The 12,052-nt window shown below is 43.8% G+C and overlaps 1 pseudogene; it reads right to left on the bottom strand.

The window, feature by feature from the left end:
- Positions 1 to 634: 634 nt before the first annotated feature.
- On the bottom strand, positions 635 to 737 carry LOC114682460 (annotated as a pseudogene).
- Between the last annotated feature and the right edge of the window lie 11,315 nt (positions 738 to 12,052).

The following is a 12,052-nucleotide window of genomic DNA, read 5'->3' as shown; positions in this document are numbered from 1 at the left end:
AGAGAGGTATCTTTAATTCCTGACTTCATGTTCAAGACAAGTCTTTTTTAAAAAGATTTATTTATGGATTTATGGATTTATTTATTTGTTTGTTTGTTTATTATGTATACAGTGTTCTGCCTGTATGTATGCTTACAGGCCAGAAGAGGGCACCGGATTTCATTACAGATGGTTGTGAGCCATCATGTGGTTGCTGGGAATTGAACTCAGGACCTGCTGCTCTTAACTTCTGAGCCACATCTCCAGTCCCCTAAGACAAGCCTTTTAAGAAGGGAATTTTCATTTATTGTACACAAATTAGAACATTCATCTTGTATGTCTTCATTTTCTTACCAATGTTTTGAAATTATAAAGTCTCCTTAGAACCAATTTCATTCTAAATACCATCATTACTTATGTTATTATGTGCTTTCTTTTCCTTCTCTCTCTCTCTCTCTCTCTCTCTCTCTCTCTCTCTCTCTCTCTCTCTCTCTCTCCCTCTCTCCCTCTCTCTCTTTTGGAACAAATTCTCACTATGTAGCCATGACTGACCTGGAACTCGCCATGTAGACTAGGCTAGCCTCACGCCAACAGAGATTCCACTGTCTCTGCCTCTTGACTGCTGGAATTAAATACATGGCCACCATTCCTACCTCGTGTTCCTTCTTATGTGTATCAAAACTGACAGTGAACACAGAGTTCTGGGTTGCAAAAGAGCCTTCATTTTACACCTGCCTTTTAGGCCTTGGCCAAGTGATCTCTTTTGAAACTGATGGTGGAGACAGTCTAACTCAAATAATAAGGATCAAAGAAGGAGGTTTTACAAAATCAATGTGAGTGCTTTCCTCAGGTGGAGGAGTGAGTTCTGACCATGGAAAGTTGGATGGGGAGAGTTCAAAGTCAGATGGCCTGCCAGGAGTGCAGTCCTTTACCTTGACATGTGCTATTTGTTTTATGTTAGTGCCAGGTGCTGTACAGAAGACTGGGGGCTCCTGAGGATGTTTTTCTGAAAGGTGGTGAAAGCCTTCGGAATTCCCATCCCAGAGAGCTCCAGCCAGCTCTCACCTTCCAGCGTCTACACATCCACCACAGGTAATTTTCTGGAACTGTAGAGTGCTGACCCTCCTGTGTGTCTGGCTGAAGGAAGTTCTCACCACCCAGGAGCAGTCCTCAGCAGTGTCACACCCAGCTGCACCCAGGAACAACCTCTGTCTCCTCTCCCCAGGCCACAGTCATTGTGAGACACATTTCTACTATTTCCCAGAGTTACCCTGAGAGCTTAAGCTCCAGTAACCCACAGAGAATCCTTTCTTGTATGCATTCTCTCCCTGCTCCACCTGCTTTCCTTCTCCTTGCTGGTGTCTCTGGATCAACTCCCAAATAAACCACCTGCTTCTGAACCCTTGCTCTGGGGTGACAGTCGAAAGATGGATGTGCCTTCTCACAGACTCTCTTCGCTCACTGAGCTGCAGTCAGCAAGCCCCTGCTCGTGGGATGGTAGATGACAAGAGAAACTGAGGTCCCAAAATGTGCCTGAGTTCAAGGATACACAGTGTTAGAAAGGGCAGTGGGCTGACTATGAGCCAGAGAAGACACGAACATCAGGACTGCACATCAGGGGCTCATGCTGGAGTGCTTCGGTACTTCAGTTTTTCCTTGTTTCCACAAATGAAACCATTTTTGACATAAGGATGCCAAGAAATTATGTCTGTCCCTTTTCACCAAAAGGAGCCACCTGAGCACACCTCCCTTGCTCTCTGAAAGCACTGCAATGGTGAGGAGGCTCTTGAGGACATGCTTCCTGGGGCTGAAGCAGGCTAGCTGGGGAAGCCCTTACATAGTCAGAGCAGCATCACAACTCTTAGGCTCTGAATCAGGATGCCAGAAACTTCTCCATATTAACTTCTCCAAAGAGCCCAGTCCTTCCAGTCTCTGTCCATCTCTCAAGGCTCACTTTAAACTCTACCTCCTCTGAGCTCCTTTCCATCCCCTCTTCCCCAGCCTAGCACCCCTTCCTCTCCTAAACCCCTCTGCCACAGTCGGGGGGCCATCCCTCTTCTTGTTTCAAGTTACCACCAACTCTAAGTTGTGTAGCTAGGTCCTCTTTATGGACACAGCAGTAACAACTCTTTATTGGCTACAATGCTTTACTGTAACAACAGCAATAAAACAAACAACAATAAAAAGACTTTGCACATGTCTGTCAGGAAGGAAATATTAAAAAAAAAACATTTGTACAATTACACTGTGGAAATCTTTGGTGACCATTAAAGAGAAAAGGTAGAAGTCAACATAAGGACATGGAAAGACATTTGTGCTGATTAAAAAGAATTAGATCCATGAAAATGTACAGAAGATTTTAAGTGTGAGTCGGGGCCAGCAGAAGCAGTAAGCCTTAAAAGCTACATATAACATAATCACGACTATATGGCCTTCCACAAAGGCTGAAGTGAAAGACATAAAAGGATCAGGGGTTTCCAGGTGCAAATGTCGCAGGACAGGATTCTTTTAGCACAGATGATTTGTAGGGCAATAAAGCTATTGTGATTACAGACATACTATTGAATTTGGCAGAAGCCACAGACTACACATGAGAATGAACCACTATTGGCTCATTGCTGGAACAGATGCACCACACCCAAGCAAGATTTCAGTAGTACAGGAAAATGAAGTATTAACTGGGATCCTGTAATATGTGCTCAGTTTTCTGTAAACCCAAAACTGCTCTAAGAAATAAAGCCTGTGCATATTCCGAAAATAAGGAGTGGTAGTTGGCTAGGCACAGCAGCACAGGCATATAATCCTGGCTACTCAGCAAGTTGATGCAGGAAGACTGCAGTTAAATGCCAGCCTGAGCAAACTCCAAGTGGCAAGCATGTATGTGGCCCTAGATTCAATCCCCTGAGATGATAAACCCATTAAAATTTCAATCTCTTCAAAATATCCAATTTTGCTAAAAATCCAAAATATCTCTCAGAAGTTCAAAGTCTTTCAGCTGTGAGAGACTGTAAAAATCAAAATTAAATAAATACTTTTTTCAAGAGGGAAGAACCAGGACACAATCACAATCTGAACAAAGCAAAACCAAACTCCAACAGTGTAACTAACTCGATGTCCAGTTATCTGGGATTCACTCACAATCTTCTGGCCTCCTCCAAGGAGCTTAGGTCACTTCTCCAGCTCTGCCCTCTGCAGCACACACAGCTTGTCTTCTAGGCTCCAGCTGACTCCACTCCACTGATGTTGCTCTTTCTGGTGGCCATCCCATGGCACTGGCATCTCCGAAACACTGAGATCTTCTGCTGCAATAGGACATAAGTTGACCTAAGAGTAGCCAGCATAGGAGGTTGTGCCCTTTTCTGGCTTCTATGGGCAAGAGACCATATACCATATACATGTACTGCACAGACATACATGCAGTCAAAACACTTATGCACATACAAAAATAGAACTGCCACATGACCCAGCTGTGCCATTCCTGGGCACAGACCCCAAGAGCTCCATACCCACCATCCATATTTGTACATCCAAGTTTATTGCTTCTCTACTGACAGTGATAAGGAAATAGAACTGGCCTAAATATCTCCAACAGATGAACAGATAGTAAAAATGTAGTACATGTGCAAAATAGAATTTTACTCCATTGTAAAGAAAAATAAAATCATAAAAGTTGTAAGGAAAATGATGGGTAAGAAAATTATAATATTAATATAATATTAAGTAACCCATATTCAGACAAAAACTCAGTTCTTTCTCATATGTGGATCCTAACCTGTATGTGTGTGTAAGTTTAAGTAAAGCCTGAAAAACTAGACAGGACATCAAGAGAGGGAGAAAAATAGGTCACGAGGAAGGATGAAGGGTGGGCAGAGGACACATGGGATATGGAAAATGAAGAGACGAGACAGGCAGGGGTGGTTGGAACAGGGAGAATCAGAGATAGCAAAGCCGGGGCGGAGATGAGATGGAAGGAGAATCACCAAAACACACTATGTTAAAAAATGCTACATTCATATCTAAATCCTGTGTGATAATTTTAAAAAAGGACAAAATATTTCAAAAGAGGACACCATAGTGAGCACCACTAACTGGCTTCCACGTGGGGAGCAGGCTTGGTACTTGCCATTTTTCTGTATTTTTGCCTACTTCAGGTTCCCTTTTAAAACATATGTTTTTATTAATGTTGTAATTAAAAAAATTGAGCTAGAAAAGTGATAATTGGAAGATGCCAAGGGCAAACAAAGGTGAGAGCTGTGAATTGTGCCCAGAGTAACAAGGAGTCCAAGGCAGGGAGAGAGCAACATTGTCTTAGTCAGGGTTTCTATTGCCCCTGGGACAAAAACACCAGGACGAAGAAGCATGTTAGGGAGGAAAGGCTTCATTTGGCTCACACTTCAGCATTGCTGTTCATCACTGAGGGGAAGTCAGGAGAGGAACTCAAGCAGGGCAGGATCCGGGAAGAGGGAGCTGATGCAGAGGCCATGGAGGGATGCTGCTTACTGGCTTGCTTTCCCTTTCTTGCTCAGCCCACTTTCTTATAGAACCTAGGACCAGTAGCCCAGGGATGGCACCACCCACTATTGGCTGGGCCCTCCCCCATTGATCGCTACATGAGAAAATGCCTTACAGCTGGATCTCATGGAGGTATTTCCTCAGCTGAGGCTCCTTCCTCTGATGACTCTAACTTGTGTCAATTTGACACACAAAATCAGCCAGAACGAACACTGTGCTGCTATTACACAGACTCCAGGGGAGCACAGAACACCATTAGAGATTTTACTAGAATCACCACTACAGGAAGAAAGAGGAAATTACAAAATACAATGACAAATAGCTCTGGGAAGTGGTGCTGAAAATACAGGCCAGGAAAGGGAACACTGTTCCAAGAGTTGGCAAGAATCTAGGAGTAAGTATCTGGTGTGGTCTGAGAGGGTTTGCTAGCATAACACACCCAGAAACAGCCTGACACAGGTCAACACCTATCTTAGTTAGGGTTTCTGTTACCATGAAGAGATATCATGACTGCAGCAACTCTTATAAAGGAAACCATCTAATTGGGGCTGGGTTATAGTTTCAGAAGTTTAGTTCATTATCATCATGGTGGGACACATGGCTGCATGCAGGTAGACATGGTGCTGGAGAAGGAGCTGGAGAGTTCTACATCTTGATCTGCAGGCAGCAGATGAAGACTGTGTGCCACACTGGGTGTAGTTGGAGCATATTTAAGACTTCAATGCCTGTCCCCACAGTGACACACTTCCTCCAACAAGACCACACCTACTTCAGCAAGGCCATACCTACTTCAAACAAGGCCACATCTCCTAATAGTGCCACTGCCTATGGGCCAAACACTCAAACACATGAGTCTATGGGGGCCATTTCTATTCAAGCCACCACAACGCCCTCTTAGGTTTGTGTTGACAGGGGCAGTGGCAGAGAGCAAGGATCGGATAGTGACCTGAGGTATCTAGTTAGTGGGTGCACACCTGTGCTCCCAAGATTCTATGACATTAAAGAGGCAGGAAACTGGGTTTAATGCCACATGCCTTTGACCTCAGTGTTCCACAGGCTGAGGCAAAAGGACTGCAAGTTCAAGGCAAACATAAGATGCACAGTGAATAATCTGGAATAATCTAGAAGGAAGAGAGCGTGGCATGAACTCTGTTGTTTTTTTACCTTTTTTCTTGTTGTCTTTGTTCATTTGTATTGGGAAAGTAGGAGTCAGCATCTTCTGAAGTGTCAAAATGACACAGAAGGATGTATAAATCTGTGCCTTTCCCCATGTCACCCTTCCACGCCCAGTCTTCCCAGGAGTTAAGACCTTGATTAGTTTTGGTTGTCAAAGCATAGAAAGCACCATAGCTTTTACTGCTCCTTCCAAAGGTGAGTAAGCTGCTTTTAGACCCCCAATAAAAAGTATATTACTGGGGCTGGGGATTTAGCTCAGTGGTAGAGCGCTTGCCTAGCAAGTGCAAGGCCCTGGGTTCAGTCCTCAGCTCCAGAAAAAAACAAAAAACAAAAACAAAAACAAAACAAAAGTATATTACCTAAGCATAGAACTGAATTCCCAAAGTTCCAGGTTGACATCCCTCTCTTTAGAACTACCTGGTGTATTTTATTTCCTCATTAGTGGCATGTCACTGATTCTGTGAATTATGAGATGATGGCCTCTTGGTCCTGTGAAGATTCATTATTCTGATTTCAGTATTACAACAGCTATCCCAGCCTAACTTTGTAAATAAAGGGTGTTTATCTCTGTAGGGTCAAGGACCTGCATTTGGTGATGGTCTGGCCTCAAGAGTCCTGATAAGGCATTTCTTGGTCTTTCAGCTAAGATCGAGTAAAGCATCCTGAGATGGCACAGAACACCACAGGGTGAGTCAGACAGGATTCTCTGGAGAAGAACCAATAGAATATGCACACATATAATATGAGGGATTTGTAAGCATTGGAATACATGACAGTATTGAGTGATGCTGTCTTCACACTGAAAAGACAGAGAACTATGGTCTAAATCTAAGTGGGACATCTCACCAGTTCTAGTCTGGCATTGTGGAAAGCCACTGGTGCTGAGTCCCATGAAATGACTGAAGAAGCTGGATGGCAGAGGATGGCCCAGGACAGGTGCACAGAGAAAGACATGCCTGTTGGTAGGTGGCCCACTCTCAAGTCAGCTCTCCTCCACCACTGTCCCTCATGGCCATTCCAGAAATGCCCTCAAAGATACCTATATTAATCTAGTCATATTAGTAACCAAGGCCAATATCAACCACCAACAGTGCAAAAGACAAGAAGGAACATGAGTAAATATATATGTGCATGTGTGTATATGTTTGTGCATGCATGTGTGTGTGTATGCATGTGCATGTACATATGTGCATTTTCTAGTCTGTCTTCATATAAAACCACTGGTATCCAATCATGGGAGCTTCACCATGATGATGTTATATAATCCAAATCCCCTATCAGATACTTCACATCTAACAAGGCCACTCTCTTCACAGCAGGGATTGATTTTAGCCTATGAGCCTTGGCTGACACATTCACACTGTATCCAGTCAGTGGCAGAAGAAGTGGTCTGTTGTGATATTTTGTGTTCTCACAAATAAAGCTTGCCTGAAGATCAGATGGTGGAGCTAGTCACTAGTTAACCATTGAGGTCTGGAGGTCTGTACAGACAGGAGACAGGAAGTGATAAGGCGGGGCAGAGACAGGCATTTGGCCCTTTTGGGTCTGCGGAGTTGGAGAGGTAAGAGGTGACTGTGGCTGCTCCTTTACTTCTCTGATCTTTCAGCTTTTACCCTGATATCTGACTCTGGGTTTTTATTATTAAAACTAATTAGGATTGCGTATCAATTATCAGTCTGTTCAGCCTGTTATGGCAAAAAGTAACTCAATGCAAGAAGATGCGTCCCTTGATCTGCTGGTTGACACAGTCTGGTTCCTTTGGAAGCACACTTAGAGATGGGCTAGTGTGTCAGAGACTTCCTAGAGCGTGTTCTTGCCATCCACCCTGTGCAAGGGAAGCAAACAGCCCCGCTGGGCAGATGAAGAAGTAGAACTGTCAGGAAGGCCCAACTGGGCTGAGGCCACCTCATGGGGAGATCTGAAAATTGGGCGGCGGGGGGGGGGGGGGGGGGTGCTTTTCAGAACTGGCTTGAACTTGGCAAGAGGCCGAGCCTATATACCACATAATCAGTCCTGCACTTGAGTTGCTCTGCCCGTGACAGTAAGTAAGGTTACTCTCCTCAGCGAAGGAGATACCTGACACTTAGCTAGCACCAGAAAGTCCATCTAAGAGCTAGAACCTATGTTATAGGATTATTGTTAAGATTAAATGTCAATTTATGATAAATGCTCAATGCCAAATAGTACATTCTTTTTTCCATTTCTTTTAATTAAATTTATTTATTTTATATCCCAACCATAGTTCTTCCTCCTTCCTCTCCTCTCATTCCCTCCCACCACCTCTCCCCTCCCCCCCATCCACTCCTCTGTTTCTGTTCAGCAAGGGGCAGGCTTCCCATGGGTATCAACAAAGCATGGTATATCAAGTTGCAGTAAGACTAATCACCTCCCTTTTATTAAGGTTGGGCAAAGCAATCCAATATGAGGAACAGGATCTCAAGAGCCAGCCAAAGCATTAGGGACAGCCCCTGCTCTCATTGTTAGGAGTCCCACAAGTAAGTAGACCAAGCTATACAACTGTCACATATATATGTATAAAGGGCCTAGGTCAGTCCCATGCTGGCCCCTGGGTTGTTGGTTCAGACTCTGTGAGTTCCTATGAGCCAGGTTAGTTGTTTCTGTGGGTTTTCTTGTGATGTCCTTAACCTCTGACTCCTACAATCCTTCCTCCCTCTCTTCAGCAGGATTCCCCCAGCTCACCCTAATGTTTGGTTTCAGGTCTTTCCATCAGTTACCGATGAGGCTCTCTGATGACAATTGGGGTAGTTACCAATCTGATCATAGGATATGGCCAGTTCAATCTATGTATCCACTATTGTTAGGAGTTTTAGCTGGGGTCATCCTTGTGGATTTGTGAGAGTTTCCCTTGCATAAGGTTTCTACTTGACCCCCAAATGCCTCATTTCCAGTCATCTCTTTCAGTACTCTCCCCCTCCATTCACCTTCCCCTTATCCCATCCCTCCAGTTCCCAGCTCCACCTACCTTCAGTCCACCTAGGAGATCTCTTCTATTTCCCTTTCTCAGGGAGACCCATGCCTCCTCCCTTCGGCCCTCCTTGTTACCTAGCCTCTCTGGATCTATGGACTGTAACATAGTTACCCTTTACTTTACAACTAATATCCACTTATGAGTGAGTAAAATGTATAAAGAACTCAAGAAACTAGATATCAAAAAACTAAATAATCCAATTAAAAATGGACTACAGATCTAAATAGAGAATTCTCAACAGAGGAATCTCAAATGTTTGAGAAACACTTAAAGAAATGTTCAACATCCTTAGCCATCAGGAAAATGCAAATCAAAATGTCTCTGAGATTCCATATTACACCCGTCAGAATGGCTAAGATCAAAAACACAAATGACAACTTATGCTGAAGAGGATGTAGAGCAAGAGGAACACTCTTCCAATGCTGGTGGGAGTGCAAACTTGTACAGCCCCCTTGGAAATCAATATGGTGGTTTCTCAGAAAATTGGTAACCAATCCACCTCAAGACCTAGCTATACCACTCTTGGGCATATAGCTAAAGGATGCTCAATCATACCACAAGGGCACTTGCTCAACTATGTTCATAGCAGCATTATTCATAATAGCCTGAACCTGGGAACAATTTAGACACTCCTGAACCAAAGAATGGATAAAGAAAACTCATTTACAAAATTGAATATTACTCAGCTGTTAAGAACAATGACATCTGGAAATCTGATGGAAAATAGATGAAACTAGAAAAAAATCATCCTGAGTGTGGGTAACACAGACCCAAATAGTACATTCTTAACAAATATATTTTTTTTTTATTTATAACACTGTTGCTATCCTCATCACCTTATCCATCTGTCTTGAAAATTTTCAGCTTCCTGGTGTTCTTATGAGAACACAGTAGAGAGCTTTTACCACCACCAAGGCATGAGCATGATAAGAAGGCAGCCATCTGCAAGCCAGGAGCAGCTCCTACCAGAACCTGGGCAGCTTACCTTCACCTGGGGTGTTGTTCTCCATGACTGTGGAAAGTGGATGCCTGCTGAACGACATGCTGGTCCTTGGTGTTGTGTTACAGCAGCCCAAGCCAGCACACGTGAGCAGCTGCCAATATTTTACCATGTTTGCTTAAAAGTTTTCCCCCTTCTCCCTCCCTCCCTTCTCCCTCTCTTTCTGTGTGTCCATGTATATATCTACATATCATAAGAGAGTTATTGCTTTCTGAAATATTTGAGAATGATTTTAAAGTACATAAGTCTCTTTTATTTCTTAATAGGTTTGGGTGCATTTAATATAGGCAATGACAATCTCGTACACTATCATAAAACTGTTGTCAAAATCAAGAAATTTAGCATCTTTGTGATACTCACACCATACCACTTGTACCAGTTCTGTCCTTCATAGCACACTGTCTCCCAATGCCTGTTACAGTCTGGATAAGGGAAGAATAATAGTGTCCCCTTCAAAGGTTGTTTTGAGAATGAGGTAGTGTGTACAACCTGTTGAGTGCTCACATAACAATTCAGTAGGCATTAGAGTTAGACAACTCAGTAGGCACATAGAGAAATGATCATCATTTCTCCAGCAAAGCCTTTTCCTTCCCATGGTCTTAGTGCAGAATTCATTTCTCACCAAGTCTCCTTAACCCTAAGATTCTTCTTTCATCATTTGAACTTAGATAAAAGACAGAGGAGTGACTTTCTACATTCTTATTGTGTCTCTGCACACTTATGTTCTCTTTGCACCCTTAAACTCCCTTTACACACTTTAGTCTCCCTTTGAACACTTCTTAAGTCCCATGCCTAATTCCTTCGGCTTTCCCAAATGTCAGCAAGTACTGTACTGCACTTATACATAATGAGGCTCCGTCAGTGTGGGCAGAACTGAGTTTGGATGAAAGTGAAGCATTGGCTAAGGAGTATAGAGGGAATAGACCTCCTCATATTGTGACAGTTATACATTTCTGGTTTTGACTGGCATCTGTTTTGTGATGGAACAAGGACACAGGGGATAAGGAAAACAGGAAATGATTAAACACCCCAAAGCCACCTTTGAGGAGGGAGAAGGCAGTGGCAGTTAGCATTGGTTCTTGGATTGATAGGACCAAAGGGAAGCTGCATGGAAGGAAGATAACTTCCAGAGTCTGCTTAGCATGGTCCGTAGCTGAAGGGACCTGTAGAAGCCTGGTAAACTAAGTATTGGGAGACAAAACTCTCCAGCCTACTTTCCCAAGGGTATTGGGCCTGGTCAGGCTGCGGAGTGACATCTTGACCTTGAGGAGACTACATTCTCTTAAAGTGACTCGGGAAGAGATATGAGCCAGTTCCAGACATGGCCCAAAGCCCAGCAAAGTGATCCTTTACTCTCTGCCATTCTCTAGTGTGTTGGATGCTATGTGTGGGAAGTATCAATCCATGGGTAAAGGGAAGGTGAATACTTGTGTGACTTCATGGAGCAGAACTGCTAGCCCATCTACTCATGTTACTGTCACAAAAATAAGAAATAGACTTTCCATGCTAAGCCCTAACAGAGTCATCTATATGACTCCCTCTTCCCCTGAGGCTCAGGATTATTACAAAGGAGCATGTGGAAAGAAGCAAGGTTGCAGAGGACTGCTACAGAACACTGTTTTCTGGACATGACAGTGGTGTTGCACACATAATCTCACAGGGGCCATGGTTGTGTGCACAAGACCTGTACATGATCAAGGCAGGTAAACTTACAGCATGGATGGAAGAAGGGCTGGAACAGCCCCACCTTGAGGAGCTATACGGCTGCTAGAGGAGTCAGTTTTCTTCTAGGTATGGCCCTGACAGGTTGCCGTGCTCCAGTGGGTAGTCCTATGTCCATGGACATACTGGCGGTACTAACTGGACTCAGGGGATTAAGAAAAAGAGTACATGCTGGGTGTGGTGGTGCTTGCATTTAATCCCAGCACTCAGGAGGCAGAGACAGAGGCAGAGGCAGGCATGGATGTCTGTGAGTTGAAGGCCAGCCTTGCCTACATAGTGAATCCCAGGCCAGTCAAAGCTACGTATTGAGACCTTGTCTCAAAAAAAAAGCACATGAAGTCAGGTGAGATACATGGTGGGTGGTTCTGGTAGGAGTTGGAGGGGAGGGAATATGGGGGTATTTTATCAAAATACATTGTGTACATGAATGAAATTCTCAAATAAAAACATGTTTAAGAAAGGAATAGATTCTACCATGCCATCCTACTGGTTACCCTGCTTACCCTGGCCCATTCTCATTCAGACTGAAGACCATTCTGAACACCCATGTGTAGCAAGAATCTTAAAGGTTCTTATTAATAAAATCAAACCCGAGGTCAGTTATTGGGGTCCATGCTGGTAGATCAGAGAGACAGAACAAGCCACAGCTATCTCACCTTGCCAATTCCTCAGCT

The sequence above is a fragment of the Peromyscus leucopus genome, chromosome 9, assembly GCF_004664715.2.
Source record: "Peromyscus leucopus breed LL Stock chromosome 9, UCI_PerLeu_2.1, whole genome shotgun sequence".
NCBI lineage: Eukaryota > Metazoa > Chordata > Mammalia > Rodentia > Cricetidae > Peromyscus > Peromyscus leucopus.
This window is presented reverse-complemented; position numbering and strand designations above follow the sequence as displayed.